The sequence below is a fragment of the Hakea prostrata genome, chromosome 1 (assembly GCF_041222555.1).
Source record: "Hakea prostrata isolate BN-2017 chromosome 1, UWA_Hpros_2, whole genome shotgun sequence".
Classification (NCBI taxonomy): Eukaryota; Viridiplantae; Streptophyta; class Magnoliopsida; order Proteales; family Proteaceae; genus Hakea; species Hakea prostrata.
In genome coordinates, this window is record NC_142600.1 from 65,188,459 (window position 1) to 65,205,415 (window position 16,957).

Consider the following 16,957-nt stretch of genomic DNA (forward strand, 5'->3'; position numbering starts at 1 on the left):
ATTTAGCGTACATGTGGGGTGATTGTGATTTCTGAAGTATATTTTGGGATGTCTCTGAAATTTTCCTTCATTAATAAAGTTTTAAGAATATAACAACGAAAACAAAAAGATTAAAAGAAGAAACAGCCATACACAAATATATTCAAGGGAGACTTTTGTTGTTGTTCTACAACTCTTCATGGATAAAGATGGAAACAAAGGGAGAAGCCACTCAAGAAAATGATGTACGTGCAAGCTACATGTATCATGCATAAACACTAAGATGGAGAATAATGCAAAAGAAGGGGATGAAATTGATATTATCATAAAAGATTAGGTTAATTACATGCTCTGATAATTTACAGCCATAAAGTGTATCAGCTGATGGAAATGTTCTAGCAATCCTTGATTTGTTTTTCAGTCCAGAAGTGTGAAAACCAACTTTTAATGGTGAGATTCTAAACACAGGGTTGAGAGCTTAATCTTTAATTTTTCAAACGTGACAATTGTTTAATCTTTTTTTTTTTGTAAAGATCAATTGTTTAATCAACAGCAAATTACACGGCACTCACTATATTTGGGGCAAAACTTTTGACCACCCACTATTGCCTCATAAATTACTTGGCACCCACATGTAAATTACAAGTTACCCACAGTTAACTTTGCTGTTAAAATGGATTATGAAATTACCCAAATGCCCTTACTTTTATTTAAAGCATTTAAAATTTGTCATTATGGTATAATGACCAAACTACCCCCATTTTAATTCTCTCACACCAACCCTTAGGTGGGTGAAGGGATACTCCCTTCACACATCTTCTACCTACACGACTACACCTCAGCGGACCACCACAGCCATAAACCATCCCAACCCTCCCCGGCCGGCAACCACCACCCTCACCGTCCCTGCTGGAAAATCCATATCAATCTAGTCAACGAAAGCCGGCACCGAAATGCCCATACACAATAAGAGGCAAAACTCGTGGGAATGAAATACTCTATGTATTCAACTAGAAACTCAGATTTACAGTAAACTTTCTACCCAAAAAAAAACAAATTTACAGTAAAGTAAGCGGTTGATTCCAATAAAATTAGAAACACTAATCTAAACCCATCTAGCAGTTGATCATGATAAAATTAGAAGCAAGAATCAAATAGATCAGTAATTTATGAACAAGCACATATTAGGAACAGGTGAATTTAGTGATGGCTTTGGTACCCTCAGAGACAGCATGTTTAGCCACTTCACCAGGGAGAACAGCACGAACAGCGGTCTGGATCTCGCGAGAGGTAATGGTGGAATCTTATTGTAACGAGCAAGCCTAGAAGCTTCCTGGGTGAGCTTCTCAAAGATATCATTGATGAAGCTGTTCATGATTCCCATGGCTTTGCCAGAGATGCCGATGTTAGGATGGACTTGTTTCAGCACCTTGAAGATGTAGATCTTGTAAGTCTTGACTGATTTCTTGTTGCGCTCCTTCTTGTCTACCACGGCCGATCCTTCCTTCGCTGGTTTTTTCTCAGCCTTTGGCTTCTTCTCTGCTGGCTTCTTGAGGCCCAATGTAGTCTTTCTTTTCATGGGTTCTCTGCTGGTTTCTTCTCAGCCTTTTGGGTGCCATTGTAAATTTCTGAAAGTGAGCTAGAGAACTTGAGCAGGAACAAAAGTTTGAAACTCGCAGAACAAATTCAGAAAGGAACTATTGGAGCCACTGAGCCTGGTGATGTCCAGCAACCATATGAAGGACCCTGACTTGTGAACCTGTCAACAAATACATAACCCAGCTCAGTAAGCTTTCTCTCAAATCAAAATGAAATCAACATGGTAGTCGAATCTAAAGTAAAATAAATCATAAGAAAACTTGCCAAACGCAGTACCAGCTGGCATTCCATCACTGGAAAGAAAATGAATTAACCCCTCCACAGACACCACAAACATGGTGCACATACAAACGTTTTGCGACAAACATATCTGAACTCAAGATCCAACCAAAAATACCATTGAAACTAACAGAACATGTTAAAAAAAATTAAGAAAAAATAAGGCCCAAACCTAATATTTCAAAATCCCAACCAAAAGGAGATGAAGAGACAGTAAGAAAAGCACAAAAAATGTAGTACAATGGAATGTCTAATTAGTATTTGGTAACTACAGGGTGAAGAGGTGAAAACATCACAGGAGCAACAAGTAAATATAATCTGACTTCCATGAAACTGGAAGAAATCTTATGGACGAACCAACAGGAAAAATCAGAGAGAAGACCTCTCACCTCAACAAGGTTCTGCTCGGGTTTCACTTGGCCTGTATTTTCTGGGACTCTAAAAAACTAGATTCATCTAAGCAACTGGAAGTTGTAATAGCTGAACTAGCAGAAAATCAGTGCATTCATAAAATTGGAAGCAGCAAATCACACTGACAAGGAACCAGTTTCACTGTCAATGCCTCCCATGCTTGACTTTCATTTTGCATTAGAAGAGAAGAGGAACCTATATTGACCCCAACATGACAATGGATTTGGGGATGTGTACCATTCTCTTGGTCTACTAGATATTCTCTATCAGCAAAAGATGGTAATGAAACTGAATTTGAGAAGCATTAGTTTGTGGTAGTGCGCAGAGTTGTTCACCCGGTGGCAGACCACATTTAGCTACTCGAAAAGACAGACTAGGTATTTTTCTTTCTTTATTTATTATTTTTTTCCCCCATTTTTCATCTCACTAGAGAGTTGCGTGTAATTCCATATATTATCTTAACGAAGCAACATAGATATTTGATAATTTCCCTATCACACAACATTCCACCATCTTCTCTAATTATCCTTTTTCAACATTATACAACCATCTGGGCCCACACATGCACGAGAGAGGGAGAAAAGCACCTACAAAGAGGGTGAAAGACAAAACATAGGGAGGAGAAAACTCAGTCTCAGATCATACCTCGCAAGGCCACAACTCCATTACCAGCTTAGTGCATAGAAGAAAGTCTAAACTTATACCGCTAAAAGAACTAACGACATTGAGCGTCAAATCTTTAATAGATGGTCTTCTTGATTGGGATGGAACCTGAAAGTCAACCCAAAAAGAAGACACTGTAGCAGAATCCAATCAAACTTAAAATAAAAGCACATTTACATAATATATTGTATTTCCAAGAATTCATAGTATCAATCTCCAAAGGATTACAATCAATTATATTCCAAATAAAACTACCCTAAGAAGTATAATAAACATGCTCTTTTTCATCTTCCATGTATCTGTCATCCCCTTGGTTGAGCCTTCATCTGTAGAGGCAAGGGGTATGTTTCTGATGCTGGTGAGTCATTCCATGAAATTATGAAAGAGGGTAATTGAAACACCTTTTGAGACAAGAAACTGCTGTCATGGAGGATCAATTTGTTTTATACTAGGAAGATCAATAATTGAAGCTAGTTATTTAATTAAGAGACCTAAAGAAAGGCTGTTGTAAGACAGATTTTCATATAGTTTTCTTTGATCCGTAAAAAACCTATAAGCGAGGAAGTCCCTATAGATTAATATAGCAAGTATAATAGAGGAGAAATGTTTCAAATAGATATTTGGACATAGGTAAAGTTATGTATGATGGTTCAAGATCTCGATCGCCCATCTTGCCAACTCAAAAAAAGAGAATTACCTCGAGAGATTGAGGACCTTTTTCCAATCTCGAGGAGTATTAAGGGTCAGTTTGTAGCTGAAACTTGCTGCCTGCCAATTTCAGCCCTTCTAAACACATTTAACCACAGAAGGAGGAAAAATATAATGCAATATGAGTTCGAAACCGCTACCCTAAAGTGAAACCTTAGATACATTAATGCTCAAAGTTCAAAGTTCAAACAAGTCTAGTACAGTAAAAATATTCATAGATCAAATTACAAAGCTCAAATGATAATCAATCATCAAAGTTACAAACCAAGAGTCAACAATCAAGACTCAAGACCCCATGTGCTAGGAACACCATCTCATCTTGCACGTAATCTTGCTAAATGGAAAAGAGAGATATTTCACAAGATCTTTTGAGTTCTTGTAACATGGTAAATGCATTAAAAATCAAATTAGCCAAAACCTGAGATATCACTGTATCACCAAAGTCATAGCATGTGCAAGAAAGATAGGAATTATGAAAACCCAAAAGTTGGCCAAATTCCTCATCTAAGCTTTTATCTTGTTTTCTTCTCTCTCACCTTACATTGAGAGATTACTCTCATAATTGGCATCACTAACTGTACAAATGGTTTCTCTCAAAAAGAACAGAATTTTCCAGACATTTTGACAAGAAAGAACATATGCTTATTTTCTTTAATTATTCTACTAGGATTAAAGACTCAAAAAGAAAGGACAAATCAGAGGCAGTCCCCAGTCCACGCTAACCGCTGCCAGATAGACAGTGGTTATAAAACATATAAATTTTAACCACCCACCTTGTGTTCTTAGACCCATTTAGCCTACCCCTAACTTGGGAGAAAGCTGAGTTAGTTGCTGTTACTGTTACTGTTGGTGTTATAAATAAAAAATAATTACCTTCAGTTTCAGTTAAAACTTTCCACTTCTAATAAGGACTGACAAGAGATGGTAATTTAATTGCCACTGAAAAATCCTTACAAGTAGCAGCAGTAACATATTATAATTAATAAATACATAAAACACATTCTCTTCCATATTGGTAATCGTACTTCTCTTAACTAGAACCCTGATACGTGGAAATTTAATGTCATTGGCAACCCCTAATAAATAGCAGCATGAAAATATTACGGACATTAAAGAATTAACAAAATATTAACTTCCACTGCTGTTAAAGCTATCACAGTTTTTATTAGGACAAATCATAAACAGCCTGTAACATCCACTGCCATATATGGTAATATGTCATTACTGCTGAACACTTATAACAGCTGTTTCATATTACCAATCCAGAAATTTTATATACAGCAATGCAATTTTCTCTGTACTGTTGGAGAAGGCCGATATTTACGGACAACCGCTGTACATATTAGCTGTAAGACATTTTGAATCAGGTGTTGGATTTTTTCTTATTGAATTACAAAGAATTTCTGTTTTCTCATATATGCATTATAGAATGCCTTCTCAATGTTCCTACATACATGTATGCATAAATGTAGCACAGATGCACTCACAGACAAACACATACATAGATAATATACATTCTGATTGAAAAACATGAAGCAAACCTTATGATCTGGTAAATCGTTCATCCGATTGGAGCGCACGTCCTCAACGTCATAGATTAACTGAGACAGGAAAATCATAATCACTTCCAGCATTGCACTATTTAATGACTAAATTGAGCAAATATTTTAAGATGAATTAAACAAGAAAAGCCAATACCACATAATTGCAATGCAGGGGACAGGATATTTCTACGAGAAACTCCGAGATAGCAATCACTACGATGTGCCACTTAATAGATTGATCTGGCCCCACCATAACTATTTATCTACATAATATCTGCAAGAAAACAACTATAGGGTAAATCATTATAGAAATAATATCTTAACTTATCATCGCATAAATTTGTTGCCACCTCTCCCATCTTTCAAGGAGTATGCCAACACACTTTTCAAATAAGTGGTACTCTAATATGCCTTACAAAACTTGTGGAGCTTGAGAATGCATTACACCTAAAGGCAGATTCAGCCCACCTCAATGGCTTCCTCTAAGGTCCAGCAGTGGCAACAACCTTCTTTAGTCTGAGAAGTCATTTTTTATCAAGTAATGGAATTGTTTCTACAATCAATCCCACCTTGTAGATTCCATGATAAACTTTGACCTTGTTTTACCAAGTGTTCATTGCTACCAGTATTTTCAATTGCAACTTTGAAATAATGTTCCCATAAGTCTTGAAAAGCTGATCCACTGCCCAAAGATGGTAAAGTCATTAGAATACTTTTCCCCAACCCAACTATTTACCACTTGACGTAATGAACTCATTTGACTGTTTCCAACTTTTTGATGGTTCTACTATAAATTTTCATAATCTCCATATCCCATTTTAATTTGCATTCTTAACTCTATAATGAGATGGGGAAGTCGGCTCAACAATATTTTGTTAGATGGGTTTTCTGTCGCCTCATCTATAGGAATTTTGAGAACTATAACTCAGTAAGCCATGAATTTAAATATCACAGATGTGTTATAGAAAGTCAGCACTTTAAACTTGAAGCCAAAGAAATTTAATGCAATAAAAGAATGTAATTGATCTTCTGTCTAAACATAGACCTAAAGTCTTCTGTCTCTGGAAACTGGTTCCAATGTTTTTGAATTTAGTACAACAACTGAATAGGTCTTCTTTATCCATATCTCTGCCCCTAACCCCCTAGACTTCTTCTAGCACCAAATTAGCATTTTCTGGCACAATGAACTACTGGTATGCAGTACATCTACAAGTTTCCATTTTGAAGTGATATATTTATTTCTTCATCAAAACACATGCAAAAGGCAGATCATAAGAAGGAAAAAAGAAAACCAAAGACTACTTAGCAAAAAAATTTCCAAAAAATGTCACCTGAAGTCATATATGAAAGTAAAACAAAAAGAGGGGAAGCAAACTTAAACTACTATAAGATGATCAGATGCTCAAGATAAATGTATCAATGTTACAATCCCAATTAACAATTATTTCAGCTTCCTTATACTAAAAATATGGACTGAAGGATAGAAGAAAGTGAGAGTAGACTGAACCTTGCTGTTGTTAAACCTTGAAGTTGAATAAATATTGAAACATCCAGACTAACACCCCCCCCCGAAAAAAAAAAACGGAAGGATAGCAGAGGCGGCCGTCACAACAGATGTAGATTAGAAACCCTAATCATCCTGAACCACAATATATATCCTACTAAAATAACATTTCTTTGGTTGATGGCAAAAACTTATAGTGAGGCACACAGGGGGTAGGTAAAATATGGGGTCCAGCTAGACCTACTTCAATATGGGACACAAAATTAACTTACATTACTTTGGAGTCCGGATCAGCTCCGCATCCGGAAAGAATAATGTGCTTCTGTGACAGTTTTAAACCAACATAGTAGGCGGTGCAGCCCACATGGGACCACTGAGATTTTTATTTCTGATTTTTTTTAATAGCTACGGGTGGGCCCCACCCCCTACTGTGTGGTTCAAACCGCCAATCATCAAGGGAGACCACCTACTTCTCCCCTGATGGGGAGGTGATCCAGACTCGTTACTTTGATCAACACCTGAGCCAGCTAGACCTAACTTAAAATGAAATGCAAAATTGAACCAGGTTAATTTGGCCTATATTCAATCAGTTTATTGGATCAAGTTTCTATACTTTTCGCAGGTTGTCAGTCAATCTATCATATGCCTGTGCGCTTTGATATCAGCCGAATTGCAATCTAAAGATCCTTTTCTTTTTTTGGGTTCAAATTGCAATCTCATGATCCCCAACTGAGTTAAATACCAAAAATTTGAACTTAACCAAAAAGGTTGGCTCAATTGGCAAAAACCAGCACGTCATAGTATAAGAGGTCACGATTCTCCTTGGGACTGTGGGCGAAGCTTCATATATATATATATATATATGAAAAGTTCTCCACAAGGCATGGTCTCAGAGTGGGCTCACATCATGTGGAACAGTGTAAGTAGACATATTTAAACCCTGTTTATGGTTTTTACTACTCTATTTATCTCAAGGGCCAAGCATAGCGTAAATTCTAAGGTTTAATCAATATAAAAGAGTTAATAAATTTTCCTGTAGGATGACCAAAACGTGAAGTAAAATCAAAGCCCAAGTCTCTACCTCCGCACCGGTTCACTGTCTTTCTGCTGGAAAGATAGAAGCTTGGTAAGTTTTCTGTTTCTCTCGGCATCATCCTGTCTCGAAAGCTCAGAAAGCTCAGGTCGACTGAACCCAAATGATGATGATACCCTTCTGCTCTTAAGCTCAGGTCGATTGAATTCAAATGGTATGATACCCTTCTGCTCCTAAGCTCTGATCGATTGAACCTTCTGCTCCTATCTATTCAATCAAGAACCCTTTCTTGCAAAGCTTCAGTGGAAGGAGAGCATCTTCAAAAACACAGGCCGATTAATCTCTTCCTCTAGTAGTAATTCCTCCCAATCGGAAGCTACGCAAGGCATGGCTCCGTCGAGTCCCGAATTCGATCCACCTCTTTTCGAAAAATGAAAGAAAGAACCCGAAATTTCTGTCTCACCCCTGTAGTCGCTCTCTATGGACACTTCCTCCCATCTAAAAAAACCTCAAATTCTCCCTAGTCCCAACGGAAGTGAAGTCCCACCTCTATTTTTCTCTTTCTTTTATTTTCTTTTTTGTTATAATCCATTTTATGTGATTAGGTATGTTATTACATAAATTTATCAAATGGACCATCCATTTTTATGTAAATTTGTGCCATGTGTTCCAACACCGCATCAAATGATTGAAATTCATTTATCAGTCACATCAATCTACATCAAATGACCTAATATTGATTCGTGTTATTACTCTTTATTTTTCCTTACTCATTTTTTTATTAGAAATTTTTAGTTTTTACTTTCACGTATACTACTCTTTATTTTTCCTTACTTCTTTTTTTATTAGAAATTTTTAGTTTTTACTTTTACTTATACTACAAAAACATCATGTGCAGATGCACGTGGCTCTTGGGACAATTTTGAACCTATTTTGGTTTTTCATTTTGTTTGGTTCGGATTGTATACGGACTTAAGATTATGTAGTAGAGAGAGCACTTTATTATGAATGCGAAATTCAACATTATTTAACCTGTCTCTTTTTGTTTGCTTTATTGATGGGACCAGTCTTTTTTTCTAGTTGGGTGCTTTTACATGGTTTGTATATTTGGTATGTTTTTCATCTTGATGATCTTGACTTGTTATTTTTTATTTGCATTCTCAGCCTCTTGATATGATGCTTGCAATTTTTCCTTTGTGCTTTTCAATTTAAATTTTATTCTCTTATTGTCGTCTGACGCTTTTAATCTCATTGCAACTCCTAATTCCACTTTTGCAGGGCTTCATTGGTTGTATTTCCAGTTGTGAAGAAGGTCCACTTTAGCCTTCATATAATACAAAGGGTTTTTGCCATAAGACACCCGTGTTGACAAATGCTTCTTCAATGGCTTCATAGATAGACCAACTTGTGTGTTTTTTTAATACGTCATACCTCACATGCAAAAGTTGTAGCCTCCTGAGCAGTTATAGTAGCCTCTCCAAAGGGTGGTTAGTGTTAGCTTTGACATTTTGTTTCGCTTTGATAACTTCTATTGACATCATGTGTTCTGCACCACGATTGATACGATACGAATCTCCAATAATGGTATTATTGAGTTTGTGGTTCTCTTCGGGTAGCTCTTCATGAGTAGTTGCAGGATGCACCTCATGCTGTCGAGCTTGTAATGTTGTGTTCGTTTTGTATTCCTGGATGTCTAAGGCGTATGTTTGTTGTTATTGTATACGTGGTCCCCTATAACATGTAGATAAGTGGACAATTGTTAATATTGGTTTGATGTGTTCCCTATTAGTTCAAACTTCTCACGATTTCTTGGGAATCCTTCATTTGTTGGAATTGTTTCTTGCCTCCCTATGTACATTTTCATTTTCACCGAAAAGATGGAGGCATCTAGCAGGCTCAATCGAGTAGTAGGTGAACTTTGAATAACTTTTTTCACCAAGGGGGGAAAAAACCTTTGAACAAGTTTAAATGTTGAATTATAGTTATGCTTCTGGAAAACAACAATATTGACGTTGCTTTAATGCATTTGGCCCTCTGACTCGAGAATTCCTTGGGTTAATGGGTTTAGCATGCATATTGTATTCTAGCAGCCGCCAAAGTACTAGTGCCATTTACATATAATTGTGCACCTGTGAAGATCACTTCGTCCAAGTTGAGCTGACTGTTGTTGTAGTGTTGTAAACTTGAGATACTCTAAGTATATAGGCGCCTCTCTATTTGTTTCTCACTATTGTTTTAGAGGGCACATGATGACTCTGTGGTTGTTGGGTTTCCATTGTGGTTGACCTTTTATAGGTTTAGGGGTTGGGATGTTGTTGACTCATTGGCGTTGTTTGGTTTTTTGTTGTCCGTTTTGCTCTTTGGGATAGTTGCATCTTGAATTTGACGTCTTCCTAATGGTATTAGTTTTGGTGTTTCTTGAAATACTTGGAGTGTGTATAGGCATCATTTGGTGTCTGTCAGCTGGCGCCTTTTGAATTTGAATATTTGAAGCCTCAAACTAGTATACTTGAGTGGGTTTCACTAGTTGAAGTAGGGCATAGTTTCCAATGGCGAAGTTGGTAGATTCAAATGGGGGACGTAAAGGCTATAGTAGGTGCATTCTAAAAATTTATATTAATATAATGGTCCATATTTCTTTCTCTAGAGAGCTTGGTAGTCATTGTCTTTTGTGTGGCCATTGCTCCTTGCCTTAGTTTTGATTTGAGAACTCACTCTGGCTATTAAATTTTTTGGCTGGTGGTTTTAATGTCTGTCCTTTTTTGTTTCAACTTAAACATCTGTAGGTGCATAGTTCGGATAGATTCAGTCATTCGTCTATCTGTTTATGTCATCTTTTTTTAGGTCTGTGAAGTTAGGTTGTAAGTAATGGTGTAATCAATTATACTCCTCCAATTGAGTTAGGAGGCTCCTCTTTGCCTTCTCTAGAATCCCTCAATTCCATAGCATCCGCAAGAGCCGTACTGTAAAGCACGTTTATTATTTAATTAGCACACAAATAACATGTAACTCATAATCATTTAACACAGAGGAAACAGGTCCATCTCAAATTTGTTTACCATTGTAAATCGTACATAGAATTTGTTCTGTCTCACTGACGAATTTCAACTATTGAGTCTCCAACTTGTTTGTTGTTTCATCTGTAGACAGGTTGCTCATGTCTGTAGTTGCATCCTGATTTGTTGTCAAGCTCGGGCTTCTTTTGAATTATAAATGGATGTTATAACTGTCATACTCAGGTGCACAGTAAATACGTAGAATGGGCACTTAATAATCACCTTGGAGGTAATTCTTTGAAATACTCGTATGGATGTAGCATTTTGAACATGTCATGTTTTAGAGCTGAATTTTGTATACTTTTCAGGGGAATATTAAGAAGCAACTCTGAAAAGAGCTAGATATTGTGTAGATGGTTGCTGACATTGGAATTTTTTTCCAAATAGCAGTGTAGATTAAAGCAGGACATATTTGGATTTTGAACAATCCAATATATATGTTGTCACATCCACCTAGCCAGTATCCTATCTGGCATACCCGGGATATGATCCACAGCCCGAAGATCCAGATCGAGCGGCCATGCCTCCCACATACACGATAACATAATCATGAACAATATAATCAATGTATAAAGTAAACAATAAATAGATCAAATGAATAAGAAAAGATAATTAATCAGAGTGCGGAATTATCAAGTATCAACTTCACATAAAGGTAATCTCAAAGAGAAAGAGTGATCAGAAGTCACTCCTTCAACAATAGCGGAAAAGTGGTTAATTAAACTAAATTACAATCTGTGTCAAGAGTAAATCCATAAGAGTTAGAGAGAAAATATTCAAGTGATTACAGTCATCCAGAGAAATGGAGCCTACGCAAAGGTTTCTTCTATCCTAATGATTACTTCTTCATAAGTATAGATGAAGTGAACCCAACGTGGCCACTCTCTCACTAAGGTGGGGCTAACCCTGGTATGAACCATAATCCTCCTCGGCACAGCAATCCTGACTCTCAAAGTAGCCATCACCCGAAGGGTAGTATGCGGGATCATAGCTCGGGTCGTAGAGTGTGCCATTAGAGTCTTCTATACCTGCAGGATAATCTATCAAATTGCACGAAAGGAATGAGTTCAAAAGAACTCAACAAGGCAAGTCGCTTCATAATACACAATTCATTCGATACAAGTCACAATATGATGCAATATGATATGAAACAATGATGATACATGATTCTAACTCTAAGTACACTAGTCTCTAAGGTAGACATGCTTTAAGCCATAGCACCATACTTCTTTGGGTCGTCTGTCACTCCCCCTCAATCATAAGATATCTTGGGTCTGCCGTGGTAATTGGGTAAAGTCCTCATCAAACCATGGTTGGGGATTTAGTCACCACTCTCTCACATCACCATTGGTATAAGTATTGGCTCATGTCACGGCGAACCCTAGCCCAATGCAAGTCATTTACTCAGTCGTATTATGTCAGATCCGGATACTTTCCCTATGGCACCGACCAACTCGGTTCCGTATCCTTCACACTAGAGTCAGCGTATCCTATGGCACCGACCAACTCAGACTACGGACTCATCAACCCTATTGGTCATCCACAAATGGTATACGGGAAGCTCTCGCGTCCTCTCACGGGTTGGTTACCGGTCTTGAGCGCCCGTGAGCCCAGGTCTATCCATTTGCAACCCTACCAATAAATGGCCCCTTTCGAGTATCCGCAGTATGGTTTAAGTCCTCTCACGGAGTGGATACCGGTTTTGAGCGCCCATCAACCATACTCTACCACTAGTCGTTCGGTCTCAATACCCTTCCGATTCGGGTCTGATACAACAAGGATAATCCTAACCATACACCTAGACAATCCTATGCATGTCATCCAACAACCCGGGAAAGCGTCTATGGACACCTTCGGAGAATATCCCATACTACTCCCTCCGATGTCCAAGGACAGAAGTGTCGGAAGGACACTTCCCAATCCCAAGTCATACGTAGTCAATCACAAGCTCAATCTCATCATATCATACTTAATCAATGATTCATCATATAAACAAAAGCATATCATAACATGATTGATCATATATAAAATCATAAAGTACAATTGAACATGATATTCTAAATGATGTGTAACATACTACTACTGATAAGAAAGCATATAATAGTCATGTATGGTAAAGGAATACACATAGGAACATAACCATTAAGTTCTCAAAATATAAGTATGTTGACATAATTAACATACTTGAGTTAACGACCGTCCTTACCTTAATCGAGTTGTAAATAAATTCAATGATCACCAAGAATGGTCCCAAAAATCAGTGTTGGTACCCTAGACAACATACAAGTAACATCAGAGAAGAAAACAATCGAATCGGAGGTCAAACGAATCAATTTGGCTGAGTACAGGGGTGTTACCATCTCTTGGTCAACTGCTTGGTCGACTGTTAACCAAGGGCAGAATTGAAGACTTGGTCTGAAACTGCCCTTCCGGTGCTCCGATTGACACGAAATTTGGAGGGCATGTTTATAACAGTAAGTGAATACTACACACTAAATTTCATGACGATCCAACGGTCCAATCAAAAATGCCCAATTCGAAATCTTATGTTCTATATGATAATTATCAAGAATCAAATTGGAATTGATTGAAATTGTAAAGAATGATGGGAATCAATCAAGTGAATGTTAAGAATCAAGTTAGAATCATAACTTCATAATAATCTAGGCTTAACATGCATCTGCATATCAGTTTTGAATCAAGAATAGGTTGAATTGAAAAGAATCAAAGTAATGAAGTGCAAGTAATCTTAATGGAATCATAACATGGCATGAATGGGGGGATGATCATGGAATTGAAAGGGGGAAACTCATGGTTAAGTGTTTGCAAGGTTGTAGCACTTCAACTATGGTCTCAAGATCATAAATTGATAGAAAAAGAATAGATTAGAGAAGAATAAAAGGAATCATATCTTGAGTAAAAGATTAATGTATAATACTAATGATTGGAGTCAAAGATCTTCCCAAACATCAAGAAAAGCCCAAGAGAGTGTCCAACCTCGAGCTCTGGAGTGCCAATGATTAGTTTAGGTCCTCATTCACGAGTTCCAAAAAGGTAGGGGCAAAATGGGAAGTGATTTTGTAAAAATTCGAATTCCATTACTGCTGGTCGACTGGCTGGTCAACTGTCAGTCGACCAAGGCATGACAGCAATTTCAAGAGTGGATTTGGAAGGCTAGACAGATCCAAATTGAGTTGGGTTTTCTCCTACAAGTCAATCAACAAGTCTAGTTTCAAGAAATACCTTCGGATTGATCACGGGGTTCCAATAAGTGCTTCAACTAAATCAATCTTCATTGATGCGCAGATTTTCACTCAACACTGACAATGTGCTAAAGTGAGGGGCATCATTGTCAATGTCCATAGGCTCTGTATCCAGCATCGAATCATCAACTAAGAGGACCCACAAGTCTCTTCTACCACCACTTCAGGTCTTCGGACCTGCACAACAATAAAATCCGGGCCGGGTCAAGGTTAGGATAAGGCCGAATTTTACATATTTAGCCTTGTGGAAATACAAACTAAAAAGGCTATATAGGTAGTAGCCTTGTGAATAATTAATAACGCTAATGTGAATGAAAGAATTTGAAATTGTTGGATGACAGTGTGATAAGTTATTAAGAAATTGTGACAAAAATGTAAACTAAATTCTTCCCTAAGAAAAATGTAAACTAATTAAGAGTAGCATCTAAGAGAGTATTCCACTAACATCCGGAGTCCTAGCTTCATACTAGCTTTTTGTAAGAGCATGGCACACTGTTCATGTGAACTACAGTTTTGTGGGAGGATACTGTCTTGGTGACATCTGTTCATTGGGCCTCAATTTATGCTGCCATGGAATATATGTTGTTGCAGTGGACTTAAAATACTTGCCACATCAGTCGGGTTCGCTACCTCCATTAAAGTAGAATCGTACTACTTTGCCAGGATGGTTTTGGGGCTTTGTTCTGCCTGCTTCTCTTAATCAACATCATCGATGAAAGTGGTAAAGAATCATTGATCTACAACATTGGTGGAAGTTGAACAGTGACATGCATCTACACATGTATAATGCATGCAACTCCTCACGATGCTAGGTATCCCCCTTGGTTGCAGTCGATCCTTCCTAGAAAAATCATTTGTTGTGTTTCTATACCTTCAATCCAATGATTGAATAATGGCATCAATATCAAAGTCCTATAGTGGTTACCTTGCATAATTATGAACAAACAATCATATTGGTGGAATATTTCTACCAATTTAGGAGCATATGCCATTGTCGTTACATTATAATTTGAAAAAATGTGAGCATTTCTATTGTATTCATTGTCTGTTAGTATGACATTCTAGAGTTTGTTGGAGCCCTTCGGAGTGTTGTACTCATGGACACTGCTTTTCTAAAGTACGTGACTTTCACTTTCCAGTCTTATTGGTCGAGTTTGAAGTTGCCAATTTTTTGGTGGTTATCCATGGAGTGATTGCAAGAGTGGGTTAGAAATAAATAAAGTCACATGGGCATACATTATGGGTATCGTGTCGAGTGGAGGTAACTTGATGTGGCATGGTTTGTCCATGTGTGCGCTAAGTGCAGGGTTTGTTGGAGTTGTGCTTTTGTCTACTTTGCTTTCCTTTTCGAGAAATTTGTTGATTCCGAGTCTTGCCTATTGTGTTCAACTACTATTTATGCATTCTAAAGGAGGTGTTTGGTGAGGAGATTTCTTGCACTGGGTTATACCTTGTAAAGAAGGAGTTTGATTTTTTTGGGAGGTTCGCCCTGGGCCCCTGGGGTCATGCCACTTCAAGGTGGGTATTCGTAGATGCAAATACTGGTTGGCTTTTTGGGTGGTGTTGTTTGGTGAAGGGTAGGTGTCGGTTGCAAGTGGTTGTTGTGCATTTTAGTGTTCAGTTATAGTTGAGGTTGCCATTGTTTAGTGTGTTATCATTCTGTCAGTTTGAATGGAGGAGATGTTTGGATGGGGAGCCGTTTGGAAATTCCTTTTCTTATCCAGAGCTATTTGGAATTTAAGTGAGGTGCGGGTTTGTTCTTTAGAGAGGGTATGGAACCAATGTTTGGGTTTGTGGAAAAGGTATGTTGTTATAGGGGGTATTTTGGGCTTCTAAAAAAGTATGTCGTAACTAAGTCAAAGTTCTACTTATATAGTAGTATGATTTTCATTTTTCCTTTGATGAGGGGGAAATAAAAAACTGCCATCTAAACAGGTCTAATGGATCTTGATAAAAAATGGAGGAAGAAAAAAAAAAACATCTAATGATATTTAATGGATTCCTATAAAAAATTGAAAAGAGAAAAACACAATTTTATAAAAGAAAAGAAAGAAAAACACGTAAAATATTAAAGATACATCCAGGTATATGGCTTCCTACAAAAAGGAAGAAAAGATAATGGAAAACAAAAAAAAAAAATCAACATTGCCAATCAAAGAGATAAAGAAAGAGTAATTTGGCCATTTTTCAACATCACAAGAGAAGGAGAGGCACAATTTTAGCTTTTCAAGGGAATAAAGGTGGAACATTTGAGAGGAAAAAGAGTAAATAGAGGGTAATTATAGTGGAGATGGTCATCCTCTCAAAGCAAGCTAAACTGCCCAACTTGATTCCCTCAATTCTAAATCGAACAAGTTCATTCTTCAAGATTTATAGAGTGGGGTCGCACTTGCGAGGAGATAAGGACGACATGGAGATGGATGAAGATTCATTTCCCACTTCCTTGGTTTATAATGAAGGTTTTCTTCTAGAATTGTAGGCGTGCTAGTAGTAAAGAATTCACTACCATCCTTAAGCATTACAAGAATGAATATAAGACGAATTATATTATTATTGTCAAACCAAGAATCAATGGTACTCGTGCTAAAAAGGTGATCTAGAATATTAGAGGCTCCTCTAATTTTAAAAGTGATGCCTCTATTTTGACAAGAGATATTTGGTGTATGGTGATGCATGGGAGCTGGACTTGGTGACTCTGTATTACTCACAGATAGTTCTTGTTGATTGAAGTAAAGGATAGTTTTGGTAATTGTTGGTTTCTTTTGGCCGTCTATGCAAGCCCTCAAGAACCCAATGGGCAAATTCTCCATAATGATTTGTATAAGGCTTGAGGGAGGTTTCCAGGTCCTTGGCTGCTCGTTGGTCACCTAAATGATATTGCGGATTTTTCATTGGCCCAAGGTGGTGCACTAGTCTCT

At 37.5% G+C, this 16,957-nt stretch overlaps 1 pseudogene across 1 annotated transcript; it reads right to left on the reverse strand.

Moving 5' to 3' along the window:
- Positions 1 to 879: 879 nt before the first annotated feature.
- Positions 880 to 5,365, reverse strand: LOC149029430 (histone H2B.11-like; annotated as a pseudogene). Its single transcript, XR_016171163.1, has 4 exons — positions 5,338 to 5,365; positions 5,181 to 5,240; positions 2,914 to 3,039; positions 880 to 1,738 (listed from the first exon to the last, which is right to left on the reverse strand). The product of XR_016171163.1 is annotated as a histone H2B.11-like (transcript).
- Positions 5,366 to 16,957: the final 11,592 nt, after the last annotated feature.